The sequence below is a fragment of the Corvus hawaiiensis genome, chromosome 20 (genome assembly GCF_020740725.1).
Source record: "Corvus hawaiiensis isolate bCorHaw1 chromosome 20, bCorHaw1.pri.cur, whole genome shotgun sequence".
Taxonomy (NCBI): Eukaryota; Metazoa; Chordata; class Aves; order Passeriformes; family Corvidae; genus Corvus; species Corvus hawaiiensis.
This window is the reverse complement of record NC_063232.1, coordinates 2618372-2642091: the sequence shown is the minus strand read 5'-3', so window position 1 is coordinate 2642091 and position 23720 is coordinate 2618372. Positions and strand designations below refer to the sequence as shown.

At 41.0% G+C, this 23720-nt stretch overlaps 1 long non-coding RNA gene across 12 annotated transcripts; it reads left to right on the top strand.

Annotated features, from left to right (window-relative positions):
* The first annotated feature begins 7 nt into the window (after positions 1-7).
* LOC125336129 lies at positions 8-22071 on the top strand. 12 transcript variants are annotated; one of them, XR_007207671.1, is made up of 7 exons: positions 8-159; positions 765-807; positions 1552-1627; positions 3490-3576; positions 15441-15633; positions 17094-17274; positions 17484-22071. It is a non-coding gene; the product is annotated as an uncharacterized LOC125336129 (long non-coding RNA). The 12 variants fall into 12 exon arrangements; XR_007207670.1 differs by having other exon boundaries at positions 8-400; XR_007207664.1 differs by adding an exon at positions 6849-6885 and having other exon boundaries at positions 8-807.
* The last annotated feature ends 1649 nt before the right edge of the window (positions 22072-23720 follow it).

Sequence of the window (23720 nt, the reverse complement as noted above, 5' to 3'; positions counted from 1 at the left end):
CGTGAGGGGAGGAGGAGGAGGAGGAGGAGGAAGAAGAGGAAGGAGAAGAAGGAAGGCTCCGAGCTGGGCGTTGCTCTGGCAACGTCGCGGCCTTCGCCCCGTCATGGCCCGTGAGGGGCGGCTCCCCTCAGCCTGAACCCCGCCAAAACGAGGGGCGAGGTTCCTGTTGCTTTTTGTTGAAAGCCTCAATTAAAATTAATCTGGGAAGGCAATAATAAGGAATGAAATGAAGGGATATATATAAATATATGTGTACTGCGGTATCATTACTTGTCGGTGGCGATTAAGGGAGTCCTGCTGTCTGGAAATTGGCTTTGCCTCCCAGGAAACCTGAGGAAAGAGCTGCCCTAGTTAATGCTGCTGTAGCTCTTGGGAGAGGCTTGGAATGAAATAGATACAGGTTTTCTTTTGAAATATGCTCTTGAATAAATTAGTTTGCGTCCAGAAATGGCATCTGTTTTCCTTGGCTCAGATATTTTTCTAGGAAAAGTGTTTAGATATGCAGCTCACACGGAAAGTGGGGCTAATATCTGAGCAGCTTTGAAAATCGGTGCATCGGAAAATGTTGTTTTTAGAACAGAAATGCTGGTTTAATTCCAAAGTTTAAATACAGAAATGCTGTGGGGTCAGTAACTCCTGGAGAGGGAAAGGATGGGCCCTTAGACGTAGATCTCATGAGGTGAAAAATGAAGTGTTTGGCGGAGTTAAGTGGCCTGGTGTTCAGTGACACCATCTAACAACAAACCTTCTCTTTTCTTTTCAAGGAAGTAGCTGAAAACACTGGCTGCATCTCTGTGTCTCTTGGAGGTAGGTTTTGAGGAGGCAATTTGGTCCACTTTTATGATGTTTTTGAAAATGGTGCCTAGAATTTCCCGACTGGAAGTTTGAGGTCACATATCCTCTGCATTTCGCTTGGGCTGTGGCTGATGGATTGGAAGAAACCTGGGCTGGTTATTACAGGTATACTTAAGTATTAAACATACCCACAGGCCTCCTGTTCCTGTAGGCCCTCTGAACTCAGAAGACCTTTCTCATTTGTGTAATTTTTCCGTCTAATTATCACAATACTGCTCAGTAGCAGCACCAGTGCAGATTTCAGATGCGTGGCAGGAAGCACTCGAAGAATTTCATGGCCATGTCCCCATCCTTCCAAGGATAACATAAACCTGTTGTGTTTGGCTTATGCTGTGCCATATTGTTCATTCTCCCACTCTTTGCTCAGTCAGTCACTCGCATTGTGTTTGGATTATGAAGGACAATGTGAAAAAAGTCTTACTTTGCTTCTCGAATCCGGGAAAGCAATTATAAATCTTTTATTTTTAAATAGTGCTTTATGATTGGAAATTATGCATGCCTTCTGTACATCTCTTGGAAGGGTATAAATATAAAAGATTTGTTCAGCTGTTTCTTTTTTGTAATTATAAAATGCATCAAAGTACAAATGTAGCTTTAAATCCACGTTGTTCTCAAACTGTTTCTCATTGCTACATGCACTGGAAATATGAAATTAATTCGTGGCTGCTTATTAATCAATGGTGTTTGCTCATGCAGGTCACTTGCTGATTTATCTCCAATTCACAGCTCATTAGAAGGTGTGTAACTCTTCAGAGATGTTGTTATTTAACAGGTATGTTTTCCTAGTGCCGTTAATGACCTCTGGATTTAGTAACTCCTGACACAAGAGAGATTTGGGAGATTATTCACAGAAAATTGGAAATCTTTTCCCATGGGTATTGCACATATTAGGTCATGGAATACCTGGTGATAAATTTACCAATTTGTATTTGGATCCTACTCCCAGGATGCCAATAAATTTCATAGAGTGCCCAGGCACATTTCCAGGTGTTTACACACTCAGAAGTGTCCCAGACTTTCTCATCCTCCCAGGAACAGGTGGCACCTCTTTAATTGGTGCAATCACTGCTTTTCATCAGTGTGTACCTGCTTTTCGTGGGGTTGTTCAGTGCATGAAAACATTGGAACAAACTCTGATCCTTGTGGAACTCTGCCTGGCATGCCCTGGCAGCTCAGTACCTCTGCAGCAAAAGTCACTCTGTGCTAAAAGTTGCTGAGAACGTGTTTTATAGACAAAAATATTAGAAGAACATATTTTGTGTCCTGAAGGAGCTCTGCAGAGATCTGAGCAGGTTAAGGGATTACAATCTTTTGTATCACCTTTTTTAAATCAGAAGGTGTGGAAGGGACTGGTGCTTTAAAATGAGGTGTGCAGCATCATCTGTGGTGGAATTTAAAAAAGCTGATCTCAGATACAGGGAAAGCAATTTTAGTTAATGATATGATAAAAATTGGGCTTTTTGGTAAGTCTGTAGAATAGCAGAATGTCCTGAATATTCAAAGGCTTTATTGGTTGTCTTCATTTTACCCAAAATGCTGCTTGAGTATGGAAGACTTCTGCAAAATTAAGAGGGTTTAGTTTAAACTGTTTGAAGGATTTGAAAGTCTTGCCAAGAGGCTCAAATAACCTTTAAAATTCGAGTGTTTCCTGAGTTTTGAGTGCTCCATCTTTTAAAAACTGTCTCCTGCAACTCTACAAACCCTGACTTTAGTTTGTATTTCAAGCACAGGAAAACAGCTCCTGTGCTCCTGTATCTGAGATGGTGAAGAATAGAGCCCAGTTTTGAAAACATCCCTGAGGTGATGGCTGAGTTTCACTGCTGAACTCTGATCCTCTTTGTCAAGGAGACTCGCAAGGAATTCGAAGCAGATATTTTTATATTGCAATGACATCACCCTGTTCCCTGAGGTTTCCAGAAAGCTTACAAGCCTCTCTGTGTACAGCAGCGTGTTCATTCCTGTGAAATCATTCTAAACTAATTCTACTGCAATGGTGTCATGTAATTGTTCCAAAGCTGCTGAATTAGATCCCGGAGTCTTGGTTTTTTGGGTAAAGATAAAGCCTTGAATGAGAATCAGCCAGCAGAGCCACAAAGGGCAGCTGTAGTTTTTGCTCCCTGCACAGGAGGGTGCTCAGCCTCTGTCTTTATCTGCAGGAAGGAGCGATTCCCGAGGTCATCAGAACCAAGTGGAGAGGCTGTTTCCTGAACAGGGCTTTTCTTGTAGTGACACTGGAGGATCTGTTAAATACAGTGACTCAAAAATTATTCAGCTGTTACAGAATTTCAGGAGGTGTGTGTTAATTGCTGCTGTTAGACCATTACGGAGGAATTTAGGTCAGAAGATGTAATGATCATGGCGTTGGTATTCTCTAGTGCGTGTCCTTAAAGGTGCCAGAATTTTCAATTGAATCTTTGAAGTTTCTCAAAATCAGGGGTTTTTTCCCATCTAATGTGTTCATCTGAACGTGTGAATCCCTGTGTGAATCGTTCAATATAACAATGAATTCTCATGTGTGTAAACACGAGTGGATTTACCAGGAAGGAGTAGATGAGTTTGTTAATTTATATTCCATTTGTAGTACCTGCTAGTAGTTATATCCTTAATTATTCTGTATTTTCCTTGTTAAATCAGAGAATATCCAGAGCTGGAAAGGACCCACTGGGATCATCAAAGCCCAATTCCTGGCCCTGCACAGGACAGCCCTAAGAATCCCACCATGTATGTGATATATAGCAATATATTTTATGTTCAAAATCCAAATTAAATGTTCCAACATAATTCATAACATGGAATCTGACTTTATATTTACCTTTTTAGGGATCAAAGAGGGGTCTTGGATGTTGTTGTCTGGTCAGATTTTAGTTAATTGATTTCTCTGTCTGAAAGCAATTTGCCAAACCTGTGTGTTATACGATATTCCAGGCCTCTGGATGCATGTCCAATTTCGTCACTAAGGAAAGACAATTTCGTTTTTAAAAAGCAGATGTCTGGAAAAGGAAATATCTCCTTTCAGACCTTTTGGAATAAATACAAACCCAGAAATGTAGTAGGCAAAATCTTGTGTGCTGTGGGTGAAGGGGATTCGTCCCATTAACATCAGCACATAAATATTTGCTTCATTTCAGTCAATATTTACCTCACAGGTCAATAAAACTTGTTTTGCACTTCACAGAGTTAATATTTACTTGCTGTTTTTAGCTTGGTGACAATATTTAAAATTATCTTAAGGGTATGGGGGCATTTCTATTTCTTTTCTAACAAAAGAAGATTTTGTTCTGACAGAGGTGTGTTAGTTTATTAGGAAGTGTTATCCACGAGTAAAACCATGTTTGTCATGTAATAAGATTATCCAGATTATGCCTGTAACACTTTACAAGTATGAAAATGATTTTTTTGCTTGAAAGGGTCAAGTGACTAAATGTCTTACCAAATTTAAAAGTGATTGCTCATGTCTGTAAAATGCGGCAGTAAAAATTAGGATGCAGATGCTAATTCAGAAGGTAAAGTGAAATTAAAGTACTCCTTATTCTGAAAATTATTTTTGTTTTGGAAAGCAAGCACTAACTTAGTCATTTTTTCAGTTAAGTCAAAGCACAGTGGCCAGGCTTGTATGGCTTAGGAGGAAATGCAGAGATGAATTTTAGATCCTTATTGTTGACTAGACCACATTTCCAAATGTGCAAGTTCATTTCCACAGAAGAATCTCCCCCCACGACATTTCATATTTATATCATAGTTGGCTGTCCATTATTTCCAGTGGCTGAGGTTTATTAGGAGTTGATACATGACTTTCAACCTGCTCCAGCCTTTGTCTGCAGCCTCTGGGTGAGAGACAGGCCCAGCTCCTTGTGTCTGCTCCAAGGAGATAACAGGGGTGCTTGTTAAGCCACACGTGTTATCTCACTGCCATGTACCTTGTTCCTGCATGCTGCCCCCAAACCCAGTCCTGAGCAGTTTGTTTACATTTCTGTCACACAGCAAAACTAAACATCTCCAATTCTGTCCCTCAGAATGGTGATTTTTTTTGATTGATACAATTAGAGATGAGGGTGAGGTTATTTAATTGAAGTCTTCAGTTGAACTAACGTCTCTGAACTGAATCACAGCACACCCATATCCCTCAAACTGTCAAACAAAACATCTGTTTATGATAATGATTATCTTAATTGAAGAGTTCTAGCTCATGCCATGCTTTTCTTCATTAATAGACAGAATTAATGGAAGAATAATTAGAAAAGTACTTTACTATTTAACTAAGAACTACTTCTGAAGTGAAACACTGCTGAAGGAATATTGGAATTCATCTTAGGCTCCTATATAAACTTCCTCCTGGTGAACATCAACCAAGTTAACCATTTTTCAGCCTCCAATGCTGCAGTAAAAATGTTCTTCCTTAAATCTGGCTTGCTTGCAGTCAGAGTCTGACACACTGGATTTAGTACAGCTGCAGAATTAACATTTGAAACTCCCATGCTGCACGGTTTCCCCACGTGTTACATAAAAATGCTGTGCAGTTCCTCTCTCCAAGGCTCCTCTCTTAGGGCTTTAGCTGCCTGTTTGCCTCCCCTTTGGTTACTGTTTTAATTTATACACAATCCAGTTTTACACACTCACCCAAATTACTATTTATTGTGAGATGCATATGGTAAATTAATAATTTTGCCCAATATTGACTTAACATTCAAGGTGTAACAGCTTCAGAACATATTTTGAAGATACACTGTGTTTCGGGTGATGGAAGGAAATGTGGGTTTCTTTGAACATCTGAGCTGTAGAACTGTGATGGTTTGGATGTTGAGTTTCCACTCAAGAACAAGAAGTTTTCAGGATTTTTCATCCAGAGGCTGAATTGCATTCAGGAAGATTTTTGGAAAAGTAACTCATTTGATTTAGGGAGTAGATGGATTTTAAAGTCCCGTGGTAGGTAAATATCACCAGGAGTACCCCCTCCTCCATAGGTTTTCAAGGCAAAAGTAGTTCTGTCGTTTTTTTTATTCTAAAGAAATATTTCCTAACCTTTATTTTACAAAGAGTCCTTCATAGCAACCAACTAAATTTTTTTTTACTTTCATCAGTTTTTCAGCCCAGATTTGGAAATCACTCCTTCCCTCTTTATTCTAATGGTCCTTCCCCTCCAGGAAAATCTCAGCTTTGATTCCTCTGGAGTCAGCAGTGAAGGATAGATTGGGAGCAGTGTGAAATTCTTGCTGATGCTGCTGCATCTCCTGACAGGAGAGCAGAGCCACAGAGCAGGAAATAGCATCAACATTCTTCATGAAGCAGAGAAAATAGGTGCAGGCAAATACTTTAAATTGAACTACAATGAAATTATTGCTTATGGCCCAGTTTCTCCCTTCCATCCAGAATCTGTCATTTAGGTGATTGGGCCAGCAGGTGCAAACATAATTGAATTCAGGGAAATAAATAAGGAGGGAGGCTGGGGATTGTTTGCTAAAAAGGAGACATCTATTTTACTAATTAGAAGGATTTATAGGATGTTGCACTGAAAAATAGATGATTATTGATAGTTCATCTTAATCATGAGAGTTACTTTATGGTTTAAGTTTCTTCCAGCAATAACCAGGAGCAGCACCCCCTCTGCTCTGGACACTTGTTTGCAGCTGGAAACTTTCAGACAGGCTGCAACAGAAACAATGTTGTCAATTACAGAGGAGGTAGCAAAAAATATGTGTTACATCTGTCTTTGAATTAGTGATGAAGAAGTTGGAATTGCTTTCAGTTTATTGTAAGAGCGTAAAAAGTTATTGGACTCTAGGAAAGTAAGATGGAAATTGCTTTTGATAATCTCATCTAAAGGTATTTTAATGGAAATCAGCAGTAGGTGTTAAACTAAAATATTTGTCAGTGGACACTGCTGAAGTGAAAGTTAAATATTTTTTAAAATTCATTTATTTTAAATGTAGTAGTGCTGATAACACTGGCGCTTAGGTCAATATAATTTCTCATTAAAATTCTTTTAACACTCACAGCTTTATCAATTACCAGCGAGCTCATCACGGCAGCCAGGTATGAATTACACATTTCCCATGCCTTTATCTAATTCATTTCTCCATCCTGCACTTCAATAATTTGAATCTGAAGTACATCAGGAAAACAGAGTTGTCTCCTTCTCTGTGGAGAACTTGAGCAGAACTATTCCTCACAAAGAGTAACAAACAGCCAGACTGAATTACCACGGGGGAGATTGCAGCTGAGGTTGTAAATAATTTGAGAGACATTTGTGATACATTTCCTTCTGAAAGGGAATAATAGAAAAAACCCCAAATCCATAGGATAAATTTGGCTCAGCAGCCTGTTTGCTATTTCACGTCTAACGCTCCTTTTGGAGATACACCCGTTACATCCAGCTGAGGCCAGTTCAGTTTTATGTGCCGGGTTAAACGGAGCGGATTCGCAAGGCTCTGGCCCGTTCTCTTGTGTCTGTCCCTGTGTCTGTCCCTGTGTCTGTCCCTGTGTCTGTGCATCTTTCCAAACAATTCGGAGAAAAAGGGAAGTTTTGCAGTGCGGGTCACGTGGGCAGCGCGCGCCGCGTCACGTGGGGCGCGGGGCGGAGGGGGCGGGGCCCGCGGCCCCGGGGTCGCAGCCCGGTCTCCGTTCGGCGGCGAACATTAACGGGCTCCTTTGTTTGGTTGTGTTGTTCTGTGGTTGGGGCCTTCCTTTGGTGGGCTGTTTCGTTACTTCGGTCTGGTTTCTGTTGAAATCGCGTATTTGAATCGCTTCTTTGAGTTGAGTATTGCTTTGAGTCATCAAATCGCTGCAAACAGCTGTGCTTTCTGCTCAGAGACAGCCCTGGTTCCCCCACAGAAGTATTGGATCCAGCACAGAGGTAGCAACAAAGGTCCCGAAGATATATAGCTTGAGTTGCACGGAATATTTTAAGTCAAGTTTACATATTCCTGTTCATACTCCACTGACTCTCTAGCACCTGACCCGCGATGGACACTGTTCTTCTGCACTCAGTTCTAAAGGGATAATTATCCTATTTAAATATTAAACACCAGAGTTCTTTTTTTGTAGTTAAACCAATATTAAACTAGGACAAAGCTGATTTACAGTCTATGGCAGCGTATTCCAGAGTCGCTGGCATTGCAGCTGATGTCCTGTTCCAGCAATATTGGCACTGCCAGGAGGCACAGAAATGTAGATTTTAATCAAAAAACTTTATTTGAGATCCACTTCAGTTAAATTATAAGTTAATCTTGCCATGTGAACTTCCAGGCTGTTAAAAAGGGCAAATGGCTGCAGTGTCCTCTGAAACAATTCAAACCCTATTTTTCATCAGGAGATGATTCCACTACCCTGGAACTGAAACTTGGGTGTCTTTTCCTCACAGATTGTTATTTAATCACTATATATTAGCTTTCATTGCCCTTTTGATATATTTAGGCTCATAAACTTCTCATTGACTAGACTGAATTTACCATGATGTTGTTACTTTTTATGAACAGAATGAATCAATAGCAGATCTGTTGGTTTGCACTGAGTCGTTTAAGGGATGCTTAAACTTTACTGAGAGAAAATGGAAGGGCTGATGCCCAGTCCTCCCCTTTAATACTCATTATTGGTAACACTGAGTACAGCCTGCCTCAACCAGCAAGTGCTGCACACATTATCCAGAGATGCAGGGCCAATAACATTTCCTAGCATTCTTTGAAATGTAAAATATTTTGCAGTGTTCCCAATTTATGGCATGTAATGCTTGCAAATTATTTATTGTTGTAGTGGAAAGCTTTTACTTCATTACTAGGGAATATTCTAGAATAAGACTACTTTTTTTCACTGAAAATAGTAACTTTGTCTTGAAAATGTCTGTCTGATATCTCCTTTTATGTGTACTTTTGTATATTTTTATATATTTATATATGAGGAAATAGTAACTTATTTCACTGTACTCCTCAAATAGTCTGTACAAACCAGCTGACTTCACCTATGAATTTGAAGCACAGTGTTAAGAAATATCACTGGGTTCATTTTATCATTGAATTTTAGGGATTTGGTTTCTTGCCTTTTTTGTTGTTGTTGTTGTTGTTTCTGTGTTTGTTTAATAATAATTAAAGCCATCTATTAATCAAGTTCCACATGGACAAGTGCAAAACTGTGCCTGGTGGATCTAAAAACTTGGGAATTCTTACATCAGTGTAGTTGGGTGATAACAGCCCAGACTTTGTGCTTGCTGGAGGGATTTATTTGGATTCACTGTTGCCTCTGTGGGCTTCTTCACCCATTATTTATGCATCTTTATTATTGTATTAAGCGGTTAATTAAATCTGGTCAGGTTAACCTTTCTTGATGATTAGAAGTAGGCATCTCAGCCATTGGAAAGCAAATCATTTTGGGTGGAACATCTTGTTCTTGTTTGAATAATTATCTTTGTTTACATTCACACAGCATTAATCACTTGAACCAGACATTTTTTGGGAAAAATGGGGAGTGCCCAGAGCAGGTTTTCAAATGCTCTGTACAGAAATTATAAAGGAGATACATTTCCCTTCCTTCTCCTCCATGAGCAAAATAGGGAAACATTTTGTATTAATAATCCAGAATTCAGAGTACACAACTGTAATTTGTTGTCGAATAACTTTTAAAACCCAAACCTCCAGGCTGACCACCTGAACTGAGTCCTGTTTCCTCGGTGAGAATTCTTCAGCAGTAGTATTCCAGTATTTTCCTGGTGGAGTATTTCTCATTCTTTTCCAATTATTACTGTTATTTTATAGTTCTGTTTATCTTTGTTCTGTGATCTTTTTTTGAGAGCTAGTGAAAGCCTCTTGTCATTTTCGCTGTCCTTCCCCTTGGTTTGGTATTTTCTGCCAACTCCTCTACCCTAAAGCCTTTTTTTTTCTCTTTTTCTCCATGCAATGGGATCTTGCCTCCATAAAACCATTGCCTTTATTGCTCATGGGGGGGTGAGTTTATCCCAGAAAAATGCTCTGTATGTTGTGGCTTCTGTCATCAAGGTGGGAAAGACCAAAAGGAGAGATGGCAAAGTGACCTGGCAGATTTTCTGATTCTTCTTTGGGAAGAGCTCAACAGCTCAGTCAAAAGATGTTCATTCTGAAGATAATTTTGTTTTGATCATGAAATATTGTTTATAAACTGTTATTTCTCAGGAACCAAATTGTGGGATCATAGGAGAACTGTAAGCTCAGCGTGGTCCGGGAAGTGGGATGGTAGGAATTATTAGAGAAGAAATAGAGTAAAACCACAACAGATTTCTTGGTACCACTGTAAACTCATCATATATCTGTGTGAATACTCTGCCTCAAAAAGATGTTAAAGCAGCAAAAGCTGTAGAGAAGGGCAAAAAATGCAATCAAGGATATGGCAGATATGGGGAATGTGAACCATATTCCCATGTTCCTTCTACAAAAGGCCCCAAAGTCATTTAAAGATGTAACTTTCTTCTATGCAATTCCTTTTCTGATTAAAATGGTCTTCTGTAAGTGATTTTATGATACATATAAATATTATGGTTATCAGTTTTCACAGTTAAAATAAGGCTTTTTTCTTTGGCAGGAGAAAGGCTGTACATGCAAATTCAGGTTCCTGATGCATTCCCACTAACTCTGCCCTTCTGTTCTGGCAGAATTAGGAAAAACTGTGGGTTTTGTATTTTCTTTTATTTGTTTCTTTATGTATCGTGTGCTCTCTGATTCTCACTTATTTCATGATCTGTCCTGTTCTTTTTCTTTTTTGTGGCTACATTTGTGGCTGCATTTTTTTCTTTTATGTGTTTATTTTGCCTTGAACTTTCTTCCAAATCCTTCAATTCTTTTCTTTTTAGCCAGACCTGAATAAACACATTGAAGCATCATTTCCCTCTCCTTCCATTTACACTTCCTTTCCTCTTCTACTTCCCTATCTTTTCCCGTTTCCCCCTAATATTATCATTTTCCCCTCAGCATTTGTTGATGTTTTTCTTTTCCATGAACTTTCCTGCCCTTTTTTTGGTATTTTGTACTTCAGCTCAGGGGAGACTCAACAAGAATTTGGGCCTTTTTTCCTTAATAGTGCAAAACTGGATAGAAACTACCCTAAAAATGTGTGGGACAAACTCTGTCCTGACTGTCCTGTGGCATGAGGATGACTGCGAGCAAATAAATTCCTGTTTAGCAAATTTAACTTCTCCTAAAAATTCAGGCTCCATCCTTCCAGCTGGAAACTGGATCATATCATGGGTTATTACAAGCTGTTAAAATCTGAGACCGAGGAGGGGGAATAGGCTGAAGTTATTCCATGGATTGTTCTGTTCTTTGTGGGAGGCTGTTAAAATAAAGCAACAGTATAAAAGATGAATTATATACAATTTAATGGAAAGCTGTTGGAAGCCATTATGATATTTCTTCCTTGATTGTCTAACATTTGTGTACTTTTAAAAAGTTTTACATTTTTTGGTTCTTTCTGAACATTATGAAAATTGTACTGAGAGGAGTAAATTCATCTGCATAAAATTGACTGCAAAGAGCAATTAGTCCTTCATTAATATGCAAATTTGGTCCAGTGCAGATTCATCTATATATGAGGCTTAAATATGCAAGTCAGTCTTGCTGTGCGAGAAGCCCAGATGCTTTTATTTACTTTGAAATTGAGGGATTTGGTTAATGATGTTGTTGACAGGAAAACTTGAATAAATTTGATGATCACCATCTTTCATATTAGACGAGGCCCATGGAAAAAAATTACCAAGTAAAATACCAATTTTATTTGGTAATTTCCTATTACCAATCTTGTAATAAAATGTAAGATACAAAGTAATAGAGTTAGATTTCCTAATGTAGTTATCCTGAGACTTAAACTGTTCCCCAAAGATAGAGCCATTTTTCTTAAACTTTGTTTTTCCAGAGGGTAAAGACATCTCCATAAGCTGTATGAATAACACACTGCCTGGAGATTTAATATTGGAAAGTTGGTTCTGTGACTTGTCTCAGTTGGTGAGAGGCTATAAGCCTGAAATGAAAAACAGGAGCTTTGGAAATGGTTCTTTGTCATCTTCCATGATTTATCTGTAGACTCTTCCCAGGAATTAGTGTTGAGGCCTTTGCCCTGAACCTGTGGAACCACCCTGGAATCTGTCTGAACACACAGCCAACTCTATTTGGATCACCTAAGCTCCTTAATAATCATTTTCCTAAATATCTTTAAATCTTTACAGCCCTTGGTAATGAGACTTTCTTCCTGCTGGCACCCACCGTGGGCTGGCTCAGAGAAGCAGGGTTTTTCCTTACCAATAAATCCAAGCTGTGCTGTTTCTTGCCTCTCTCCTCTTTTCCTGCCCCACAGTTCTTTTGGCACATCCAGGATGTCCAGCAGCCATCACTCAGCCAGGTATGGGAACAGTTCCTTTGCACTTGTCAGTCTTGATTCACCTGCAAGGTCCCACAAGTTGTTCCTCCTCGTGTTTCTTCCTTTTTCTTTCTCTGCTGTTCCCTCAGGCCTAAATTTAGCTTTGGCTTAAGCAACCTGGTCCGTGAGTTCAATCATGCCCACTTTTTCCTGGACCAAATCTGCTCTTCTGTCTTGCCTGAGTGAGGCATTGGCAGTTCCAAAATAACAGAGAAATGTAGTTTAAATGGACTGAACTGTGGGGTAATTTATTAAGCTCTAGTTGTAGCTACCTGAGGACAAGTTAATGGATGAGACCATTTGATTCCTCTCAATTCTTGGCACAGCTGTTTGGGATATAAATCCTCACAACAGTTGGTTTCCAAATCCTTAATATGCTGCACTAGGCAAAAAGTTTATACAACCATGTTCATGAAAGAAAGAAATTCAATGAGACCCCAAAATTGTTGATGTGGTTGTGGTGTGGTCTTGCAGGTGAATCCAAAAGCAGGAAAATAGAGATGGAATTGATTATTTGGGGGCAACAGAGGAGAGATCTGTTAGTCTTGTAAAGGGTCTGGTTATCCTGCAAGGGAATCTGTGCTTTTTACCATCAGAATGAGGCACTGGCAGCATCAGAAGGCAGTTTATTTGCAGTGCTTAATAGTTTAGGAGGTGATAAATTGATTAAAAGGTGAAACTTTAAAACCACACCATCTGCTGAGACTTAGATAGCCTTTGCCTTTGAGAACATAGCATGGTTGGACAATTTCTAGTATTTTTCAGTACCATCCACAAAAATCTTGGCTTTCTGATCTAGCTCCCAAAAGGAAGAAAATATTAATTTTGAAATACATAAACAACAGGCATCTCAGCACAACCTGAGGTTGTCTCCTATCAACTATGTAATCTTTATATTCTAGATTAATAAACACTTCAGCCTTGGAGTTTATTAGTCCAAAATATATTTATTACCTCATAAATTCAAACCCCCTCCAGTTACCATCTAATTAAACTCCAGTGCTGTGCATGCTATCTTTGGGGATGTATTAATAATGGAATTATCTTGTGAAACAGTAATTACATACTTTGTGCATTCTTTGCCACACTCTTTCTTCAGTGTCTGTGTGATGAGTGGGGCACACAGTGCTCCATTGTTTGGAGCTCCTCCAAACTCTCTGTGTATCCAAGGATAAGCAGATTTTTTTTCCCCTCTTAGTAGAAGAGGGAGAAAAGTTTGTGCATTTTTTGTACTCGGGAAGAACCAACACCACCAGACTAGGAACAGTTATGAAACATGATTGTGCAAGTGATTTTTAGCTCGTGCTTTCTCCTCAGTCTTTGAGGAGATTACTCTTAGGAGTAAAACCTCCTGGCAGGATATGTTTTGTCCTTATTGCAACTGCCAAAAGGTGAAGACAACCACTTCATCTGCAAGAGAATATTCATTTATGAGGCTTCACTGGTGACATAGGTTTGAAAAAGGAAAATAGGCTTAAAGCCTTCCTCAGGAGAGAGATTTACTCACAGTTTTTTCCAATGGTAAGTGTACTTGCTGTATTCTAATTTATAAATGTATTGACTCTATCTGTGCTTGTGCTTTTTAAGGTTGTCCCCCATCTTCTACTCTGGATAATTTGTATTGACAAGAATTCTTTTGCTCATTTTTCCTTACTTACTGCAGAATTAGGTGTCTGAATCCTGCCTGGTGTTCCCTTCCCTGCATGGAAAGAGGCACAGGAGGCAACACCTTTTGCACATAACTTCCCTGGAGTTTTGAAGTGCCTTATCTCTAGTTCAAGTACATCTGTTGAGCAACAGTGGGAGTGTGTGATTCTTGTTGACACAGGCTCTGCTCTACCTGACAGGAGGGGGTTTATTCTCTGTAATACTTCCAGATGCTGTATTCCAGAAATTGTGGCTTTAGGATCCATATGTTGTGTTTTCTTGCCTTTTATTTGTTCACTGCAATTGCTGGGGCTGTGCAGTGTCTGCATGGAGAGGAAGGGCACTTCCCACCAGTTTCCTCATTAAATCTTTCAGATCTTTCCAGCACGAGTTTTGCCCTCTCCCTGGTTTTCTGCTCCACAAGTTCTGAAGTCTAATGCCAAATGCAATATGGAGCAGTGGTCACTCACTTCATACAAAGGGGTTTAACTGAACTTCCAGCTGGAACTCCATCTCCACTCCTACCCTGTGATTGCAACTTAATGCTTTACTTGCATTTTGCAGTCATTCAGAGGCTGTTTTCAAGTCTTCCAGATTTGGACTTGTTTTGATATCACTGCAGAATCCTGCAAGAATTCTGCCAACAGCAAGGCCAATGTGTTGGAAAGCAGATGGCATTTCTAGTACCTAAAGCCTGGTCAAGTTTGAGTATCTCAGGAGTAAGAGTGACTCAAACTTGTAGCTTTGATTTCCAATAAGGCTCTATTCGCTTTATCCAGTAATTTTCACCTGCCAGCAGTGATTTAAATCAGACAGTTTTCATGGGTGAGTGTTTTTCTTTGGAAATAAAGAATGCGTGACAAGCTCCTGTAGTTTCATGAATAGCTTTTTGTAAACCACAAAATGAAATGTAATTACTGTATGATATATATTTTACAGAATCTAAAATGGCTTTATCAGCCCAATGTCTAGGAATTCACCTCCTGAGATTGAACATCTTGTGCTTGGTGTCTTAGTAAAAATGGTGTCTGATACCACTTGGCCACACTGTAGAATGGAACAGTTTCCATTGTAATGAATAGCCAACATCTGCAAAGAATAATTATATTTATGACATATTGCTCAAACATATATTATTATTGTTACAGCTCAGGGTTAATTACTGGTTTATCAAAACCTGCTGACCTCAGAACTTTTGGTTGTCTAATATTTCTTGTGGCTGCTGATGAAAACGATGGTCTGTGTGTCCCCAGAAGGGTTCCAGGTTGTGTCTCGCCTGTTCTGTCACTCTGGTTTTTTGTCACTGGTGTCTGATTTGGAAACTTTCAAGCTAGGCACCTTTCTGATGTGTTTTTCCTGATGTGAATAAATTCACTGCAGAATACTTGCAGAGCAAGAGATGTTTGTTGTCAAGCAATTATATCAGATGAAACATACAGAAGGGTAATATTTTAGTCTTTTTTTTTTGCTACAGGCATGAATCTGAAGATGAATTCTGGGAATTTAGGGAAGGAAAAAGAAAGGGCTTTTTTTTTCTTAACTTTTTTTTCCTTGTCCTCTGTATTTTGCAGTGATTGCTTTGAGTCTGTGAGGTTGAAGGCATGAAGATGAGGACATTAAAGCCTTTGCCCACTTATGACAATTATTCTGGAGACAAACACAGGTCAGAAGACAAATGTTACAAGCTACCTGTAAGTTCTGGTTCACAAAACAGATGAGAATCCAGACATACTTCTGAACTTGGAAATGAAATTTATTCTCAAGGTAATGGTTGAGCTCATTATCTGCAGCTCTTTCTAAATGTAAAGTAAGGAGTGCAATGCCCATATATTCTATCTATAACAGATGACATGTTTTCTGCATTCCTGTGTTTGCCTAAGAAGTCATGGATAATCAATCTGATGTGCAAAATATACTGCATGGATGAATTCTGATACATATCACTTGCCATGGCTGTGCTGTTATGAGAGGCAAAAACTTCCAGAAAGGAAACAGCAAGGAAAATCTGCCTGATAATTTTCTCATCAGTTTTTCTCCAAGGACATATCTGTAGGTGGATTCTATAGACAGTGTTTGGGGGTTTTTTCCCCCCCTGAGTGACTGGTTCTCTGTGTGTCAGTTATTTTCTCTTGCTCTATTAGAAATCAAAGCTACCTTATCACTTCAGTATAAATATATCTGTATTTATATCTCTCTCTATATCTCTCTCCTATAATCCGAACTAGGAAAAGCTAACCTGAAACATTTCATTTTCAGCCTTTGTTATTATTTAAATACATGCTTAAAATGATTTTTTAAATTCCCTACATGTATTACAAATAACTTCCCATCTTACTGGGAAGCAGAATAGGCAGGAACCAGCAGCAGACAGATGTGATTATAAAAGATGTTCTGTTTTATAAATAATATTCTGGTTGTAATGAGACTTATGGTGTTAATAAACTCTTAGAATGTTTTCAACACAACCAAGTTAAGTAAGTTTAAAATCTGGTTTTCTAGTTCTAACCCCATCAGATCACTTTTTGCCTTATTTTCGAGGACAATCCCCAAAATTTTTCTTATTTTTAGAGAATTTCTCACAAAATAGAGTAACTCTAGTTCCAGCAAAGAAAAAAGGGAAATTTGTATGGATAAAAAGCATGAATGACAATCCTGATCATGTGGAAAAAATCAATCTGTGAGCTTAGACATAGTTCCATATTAGTCTCCTCCTTTCTTGGAAATCCATATTTTCCCCAGAATATCCAGCAGCATTACGTAGCCTGTCAAAATTTGGCCATAATATTTCATGGAGTTGGTGCATCCTTCTGCTGGAAAGAAACAGCTGGATATTTTGTGTCTTAATGTGACCAATCCACCTCTGTTGTTGTCATTTTAATTGCTGGGGCTGTTTTTTTAAGTCCTCCACAGAAGGTCTTTGTAGTGACAAGCGAAGGGTTCACGCTTCGTAAGCAAACATAAAGAATGCTGCTGCTAATTGGAGAGGGAGTAATGCAGTTATGATTCCATCAACATTTAAGTTACATTGGGAAAGGACACGTTTTTTGTTGTGGTTGCGTTGCCACATAAAATTTTACTCGGGGTGGATTTGGTGGGGAAGGTTTTAGAACAGAAAAGAACTAATCCTAGAATTACAGGGACGGGAGAGATGGAAGTTAAATTGTTCTAAGCTACATCTACAGTATAAAAATCAGCATTTTGTTACTCTTTCTTTAAAATTCTAGTTCTTAATTGCTGGCTTGTGAAACAGCTTGTCTGTGAAAATGGAAAGAATGGACAGCCTTGAAAAACTCCCTTTCCCCTGCCCTGAAGAACTGCAGCCACAGTGTTTCATGTGGAAGAGGATTCCTCAAAAATCACCAGTTTCCCAAAGGAAGGAGGTTGTTATTTGGTAATTTAGGCCTTGTGAGTGTTTTCTCCTTGATATTCTGCCTGTTGTACCTGTAGCCCTCCCAGTTTCTAAAGTCTGATGGACCTTATGTTAAACCTTGGCTTTTTTCCTGAATTACATTTCCATGGAATATTTGGCTATGGATTAACAGTTTTACAGTTATGTGCCCAAAGTTCTTTCCCTTTAATGCTGATTTTTTTTATATTCACATCTCTCTTCTCAGGTGGACCCTCAGCTTGAGTAGCCCTGGGAGGGCCAAAGGTGCTTCCTTTTCCAGTTCACTGCCTGGATTTTAGAAGATGTCATTTTTTAGCATCTAAACAAGGAAATCACAGCTATTTACATGAGAAGAATCACAGAGATGACAGGGCTTCCCCCCAAAACACTGCCTGTGTAATTGCTGAAGACATTCCAAGCCACTCTAACGAAGTACTGTCTGCCAGTCATTATGTTCTCCTTGGAGGACCATCTGTTGCACTTCAAATATGTAAAGGTCTGCTATCATTTATTGCTCCAAACAAATCCAGGCCTTTGTCTGACGTGCTGGAGCTCCTGAATGGATTCTAAAGGTGGTTTCAGTCACAAAGGGCAAGATACTCCCTTTGGTTGCACTCTAAGTGAAAGGTACTCCTTCAGCTCAAATTTCAGAGCACAGATATACTGATTAAACTGATTTCTGAATGTTTTCCGTTTATTTAGAAATGGATTTTGAACAACAACTATTAAGAATATCTGAAATACATTTTCTCTTAATTCAGCCAGGAGGACATTGGAAGATTTTTGCTCCTGGTGAGCAAATCTTTCCATTGTAGTGGTATCCAGATTTGATATATATTGAGATTGGAATGAAAATTACCTTATTTTAACTAAATTCTTTAATTAGCTTATTTGTATCTGAAACTAGTGATTCAAAGAAATAGTAAAAAATAGAGTCAGCAGCTCAAAATGCTCAAACCTTTCTTAGCACGTCCTTTAAAAGGATGTAATAGTTGGTTGTACAGTCATTATTTATAGGTTAATTAGGATCCTTTCCATGAGTAAAATGAGCAAGATCAGGCATTAAAATATGCTGATTTTTGTTTTTCCTGCTGCACATTTTAAAGAGGCTGTACAATCAGATTGGAGAACATGAGCATTGTATTTCCACAGCAGAAAAGTTCTGTTCAGAGATTTCCAGCCAGAGAAATCCGTAACAATTTCTCTCTGATTAGGGAGTGGTCCTATCTTTTTCCCTTTCTCCTCTTTCCCTTCTCCTTCCTGCACAGCAGCTAATGTTCTGGTCAGAAGTAATAATATGTTAGATCTTGAATGTCAGTAGCCCCAGAGATTCTGACAAGACTATTCATGTGCATTCATACGTCTTAAGCAAAGCTGACACTAAAGAGACCAAGAATTCTCATATTCCTCTTTTTATTGCCATGCATTAAACTCAAATCTTCTCTTGGAGACCTCTGCTAGAAATGACATATTCACCATTTGAAAAAGGCATTTTAGCAAGATTTAAACAAAGCAGCTGGACATCAATCTGGCACAGCTCAGAGGCTCCTGTGAAAGCTCCCAGTGCAAAGCTGAACTCTGGTTTACACCTCACAAATGTTGTGAGATAAATACTAATGGGAAGTAAACATTCCTCCTAATCTTTGTAATTTTTTTTTTTAGTTAAGCTGTTTTTCTAATTTCTTGGAACTAGAGCCCATGTCCTTAAAGGGATACTTGGATTCTGGTAACTTGAGGTAGTTTTTTCCTGAGAAACACACACTGAGTGAATATTCTGCTCTACCTTTTACTCAGGACATATTTTACACACACTTGCAGGATGGTGTACAGCACATGTTGGGGTAATTTTGCAGGGATCTGATTAAGTCATTAAAGCCAGGTAGGCAATTTTGCCAGCAATATTTTTAATCTTCTTTTTTAAAATGGTTTGGTAGTAGTGACTAAGGCAGACTAGGTGGCTCTGGGCAGCTCGCCATTTTTAGGTAGTTTAATTTGTTAAAAATTATCTTTCTTCCCACCCAAATCCCCTTGAAACCATTTGGAGAAGAGAACTGTTGAACAGTTGCCAGTAATAAGTCCTGCTGAGACCTCTGTATCCTCCTGACAGAATTGTTGGTGCCAACTGGAGACTGACTGGCACGAGTTTGAACTCTACACTACTTGATATATTTACTGCACATGCACCAATTCCAATAATTACCACCTCTGTAGCTGAAGTTTAAGCACTTGGTCTGCACTTCATACCTCAGGTTGTTGGCAATATGTTCAATCCTATAATCTCAATTTTCTTGGAATAATTAAGTAGAAAAGAAATACTTCAAAAAATTAGGAGACAGAATGGAAATCAGAGGCTGAATAATAGAGTTGTTTGTCATGTTGCTATTGTTAAGCTGCATTTATTTCTAGTTAATCTTTATTTCTAAAAAGGCAGCATCTTCTTTTGCCTGCAGAGATTCACCATGAGATGCTGTAGTCCATTGACTTTTATATTCAACAGCAGAGTATCTCTTGATGTGAATGAAAAAGCAACATGAACTCCTACTTTGTTTGGATGTTTTAAAAATATAAATATTCCTTTCAAAATAAATGCTTTTGACTAGAAGGGGAAATCACACATCCCTTACTCCTTTTGGCTGCATGTTTCCATGTGAGATTGGAGGGATGTAATACCAGGACTGGCTTTAATTGCCCAGTTTTCCTGGCAATTCCACTGGTTTAAATCTGATGCAATGGGGACCATCTCTCCCCCACCCCTGTTGTCTTTCCAAGAGACTGGTTAATTTTTAAATTGGATCAGCAGCATTTTTTTTAAACTGGTAAAGTTTCTATTACACAAAGATAAACCTTAGACTGAGCACAAACTGACTTGCCTGTAGCTTTCCTAATATGATTGCACTGCACAGAGTAGATACTAAAATTTATATTAAAATTTCTTCATGCAGTTTCCCTCTAGGGAGAGGAAGAGGGAAGGAAAAAGCTTCATGTGACAGATGCTAATTATGCAGCTTAATGCACTTCTGGAAGTTGCAGAGATGAGAACTCTATAAGAACCTATCTATAAAACAGAGCGTATTTGCAATAGCATTTTTTCCTCTTTTTTTATTTTTTTATCTGCCTCTTCCCTGTTTTCCAGGAGGTTTTATATCCCAAAGAGTACAAAGGGAAAGCAGTGTCTCAGGTCCAGAATTTGCCAGGCATGGATATAATTGTTCTCCATTGTGTCTCACTGTTCTGAGGTGCTGTACGTGGAATTGGGACAGCTTCAAGGTTCTGAGTCAGGAAGACTTCTAGTTGATGTGTTAGTTTTCTTTCCTCTTTAGTGGATTATTTTATTAATTCCTTATCCTGTGTTTCGGTTTGCTGGGCAAATTATGTTCTGCACTTGTGCTGGGATCCTATAGAAGGATTTATTGGGATGAATGCGTCAGGACTGATGAACTGGATCCCAAAAATGCATTTTATAGAGAAGTGACCTGAGACACACAGAGTTCCTCCAAACTGGGAGGTGCATCCACACCAAACCCAGTGTTAGAAACTAATCCTCTCTTCCAGACACTGAGCTGTGCTGTTAGAAGGAAAATAAATTGATTCCCAACCAGGGAACATTCGGTGGTGTCCTGAAATCAGTGGGACATGCAAGAGCCATTGTCCTGGATTTCCAAATCTACCAAATCCCTTTTACCAAATGATTCTTTTTCCTCCTAGCAGTAAATCCATACCAGCTCTTGTGTACTTAATGCCAAATGCTGCTTTCCCTAATTTCCTTCAAATCCTTGGATTTCTCCTTGGGGAGGTGTGACTTGAGAACCTCTCCTGCAGGGACATCTCGGTGGCGCTGGAACTTCCGAGGGGCTTGGCTTGGCCCTGGGCACCCAGGAATGCTCCTCACAGCCCTCGGCTGCAGCCACCGCAGGGAAAACCATCTGTTCCCCTTGGAAAGGGGTTTGCTTCCACCCGGAGCCCTCCCCCCGCATCCCAGCTCCGGCCCCAGCTGCCGTGTTTCGATGAGCACTGAGGGAATGAATCTCCTGCGTTTAAAAATACTCTGCTTCTATTTAGATGAAAAGAAGAATCTTGCTTGCCTACACTGACATACAAAAATAGGCTCAGTGTGAGTAAATCTTCAAAGTTTCTCTTGGTGAATATATCTAGCCTTGCTTTTTTTTTTTTTTTTTTTAAACTTATCATATAAGTTTATTTATAGAGTGTCCTTCTTTCCTCCTACTCTATCAAGACATTTGCAGAAGGTTGTCACTTGTCTTGTTCAGGAGTCCTGAAATAATTTGCAGGGCCTTTGAAACATCATCGTGTTGCATAGTTGTGATCAACGTGCTGCTGTTGCATGAACATATCATATTTTAATGTGAATGTCAGGTTAGATGAGACATTCAGGGCTTTCTTTTACTTTAGGTGCTTTACACTGGTTTATGTTTTCACTTGAACATTGCAGTAAAAATTCTGCATATAGTAACTTAAAATTTTCCATTCTACATGCAAGGCATTGCCTAGAAAATTAATGTGTAATATGAGAGGATTAGTAAGATGCATACACTTTCCAAACATCTCTTAAAAATAGCTTTCACTGTCACTGTAGCATCTTAATTCTGAATAATCTCACAGTCCTTCTGCAAATCTGTGCATATAGTAACAGAGAAACCACCTACTTTATCCTCTTGAACTGCACAATATGGATCTGGGCATGAAAAAAACTGGGTTTTGGAGTAGGGCTCTGCTTTGGCAGAGAGGCTGTCTGGGGGACTAGTAAGAGCATTAACGCATTAAATATTAAAGTCAGCTTTCACAATACTTGCTTATCTTTTGAAAAAGGCTCCGAGATCCTTGGTTTGGAATTTGCTCTGTGGTGCAAAGCGCCGGCACAAATCTTGGGAATCCTCTGCCAAGAGGTGGAAGTTGTGGAAGGGGAGCCAAGGCGAGTGTTCCCTGTGCTGGGGGACAGTCTGTGCCTGGACTTTAGCCCCAGGCTGACCAGAGGTGCCCTAGGGTGAGCACAGAATCCCAGGATATCCACAAGGACCACTGACTCCAACCCTTATGGCCCATATGGGGATCAACCTCACATCCTTGGTGCTGATGCCCAGGAATGGATGGGAGCCATGGCAGGGATAAGGGAAGAGCGAGCCCTTGTATAAATATCTAAATGGGGGTGCCAAAAGAGGGAACAGGTTCTGCTGCGTGGTGCCAATCACCAGAACATGGCACAATAGGCAGAAACTGATGCCCAGGAAGTTCCACCTGAACATGAGGAAGAACTTGTCCAAGGACCAAGCACTGGAGCAGATTACCCAGAGAGCTTGTGGAACCTCCCTCATGGGAATATCCCAGACGTGCTCCCGTGCTCTGTGCTCGGGGCTGACCGTGCCTGAGCAGGGCGCTGTGCTCAGCTGCCCCCACCGCGGCCCTTCCACCCTGACCCGCCCCGCGATCCCGGGAGCCGCGGGCCCGGCCGGGGGCGGGACTCGAACCCGCAGCCTCGACGCTGCCGCCGCGTCGCCGCCCGGCGCAGCCGCTAGATGGCGCCCCCCCAACGAGCAAGGCGGGGGCTCCGCAGCGCCCGGGACTCCCCTGGCGGCCGCGCGCGCCGCCGCACCCGCCTTCCCCCAGCGGCGCCGGCGGCCATGGCGGTGCGCGCCCACGTGACGGCGCGGCGGCCAATGGGAGCGCGGCAGGGGGGCCCCGACCGCCGTCCCTGTGGCCGCCATTAAAGAAAAAGGGTCTCGGAATTACCCGGGAGCCGGATCCGCTCCCGCTCCGGCCATGGGGGACCCGCGCTGAGGCTCCCGCCGCCACAGGATGCCGCGGCCGGGCAGCCGCCGACAGAGGCACCGCTGAGGGGAGGCGACGCGCCGGCGGGGGCTTCGCGGCACCGACTCCGCCAGCAGCGGCAGCGGCGGCGGCCGCCGCGTCCCTGTGTGTCGGCGGCGCCGGGAATTGCGGGGCTCCGACCCCTTCGGGCTGAGCAGAGCCCGGGGCTCGGCCGCCGCCTCCCCGCCCTGCCCAGGAGCCTCGGGGAGGGGGCCCTCCGCCCACCGCCCCCGCGGGGACCCGCACCTGAGGAGAGCGAGCGGTCTCGGGGCTCTCCCGCCCCCCCCAGGACAGACCGCTCCGGCCGAAGACGATCGTTCTTTATATTCCCCCCCCCCCCCCCCCCCCGCCTTTTTTTTTTTTTTTTTTTCTTTCCCCTGTCTTGTTGTTTTTTTTTTTTTTTTTCCCTTTTATTTTTAAAGGACCGGCCTCGCAGCTGAGCTGGTCCCTCCCCGCCTCGCCGCCCCCCCGCGCCCGGGGGTCTGGCGGGGGTCGCTTCCCCCTCCCCGCCGTGACTCGGCGCGGTCCGGGCTCCCCTGAAGAGACTTTGCGGGGTCCTCCGGCCCCCGAGGACAGCTGGGGGGGACCAGGCTCCCCGAAGACACTCTGCGATTTACCGCCTCCTCCTCCTCCTCCCCCG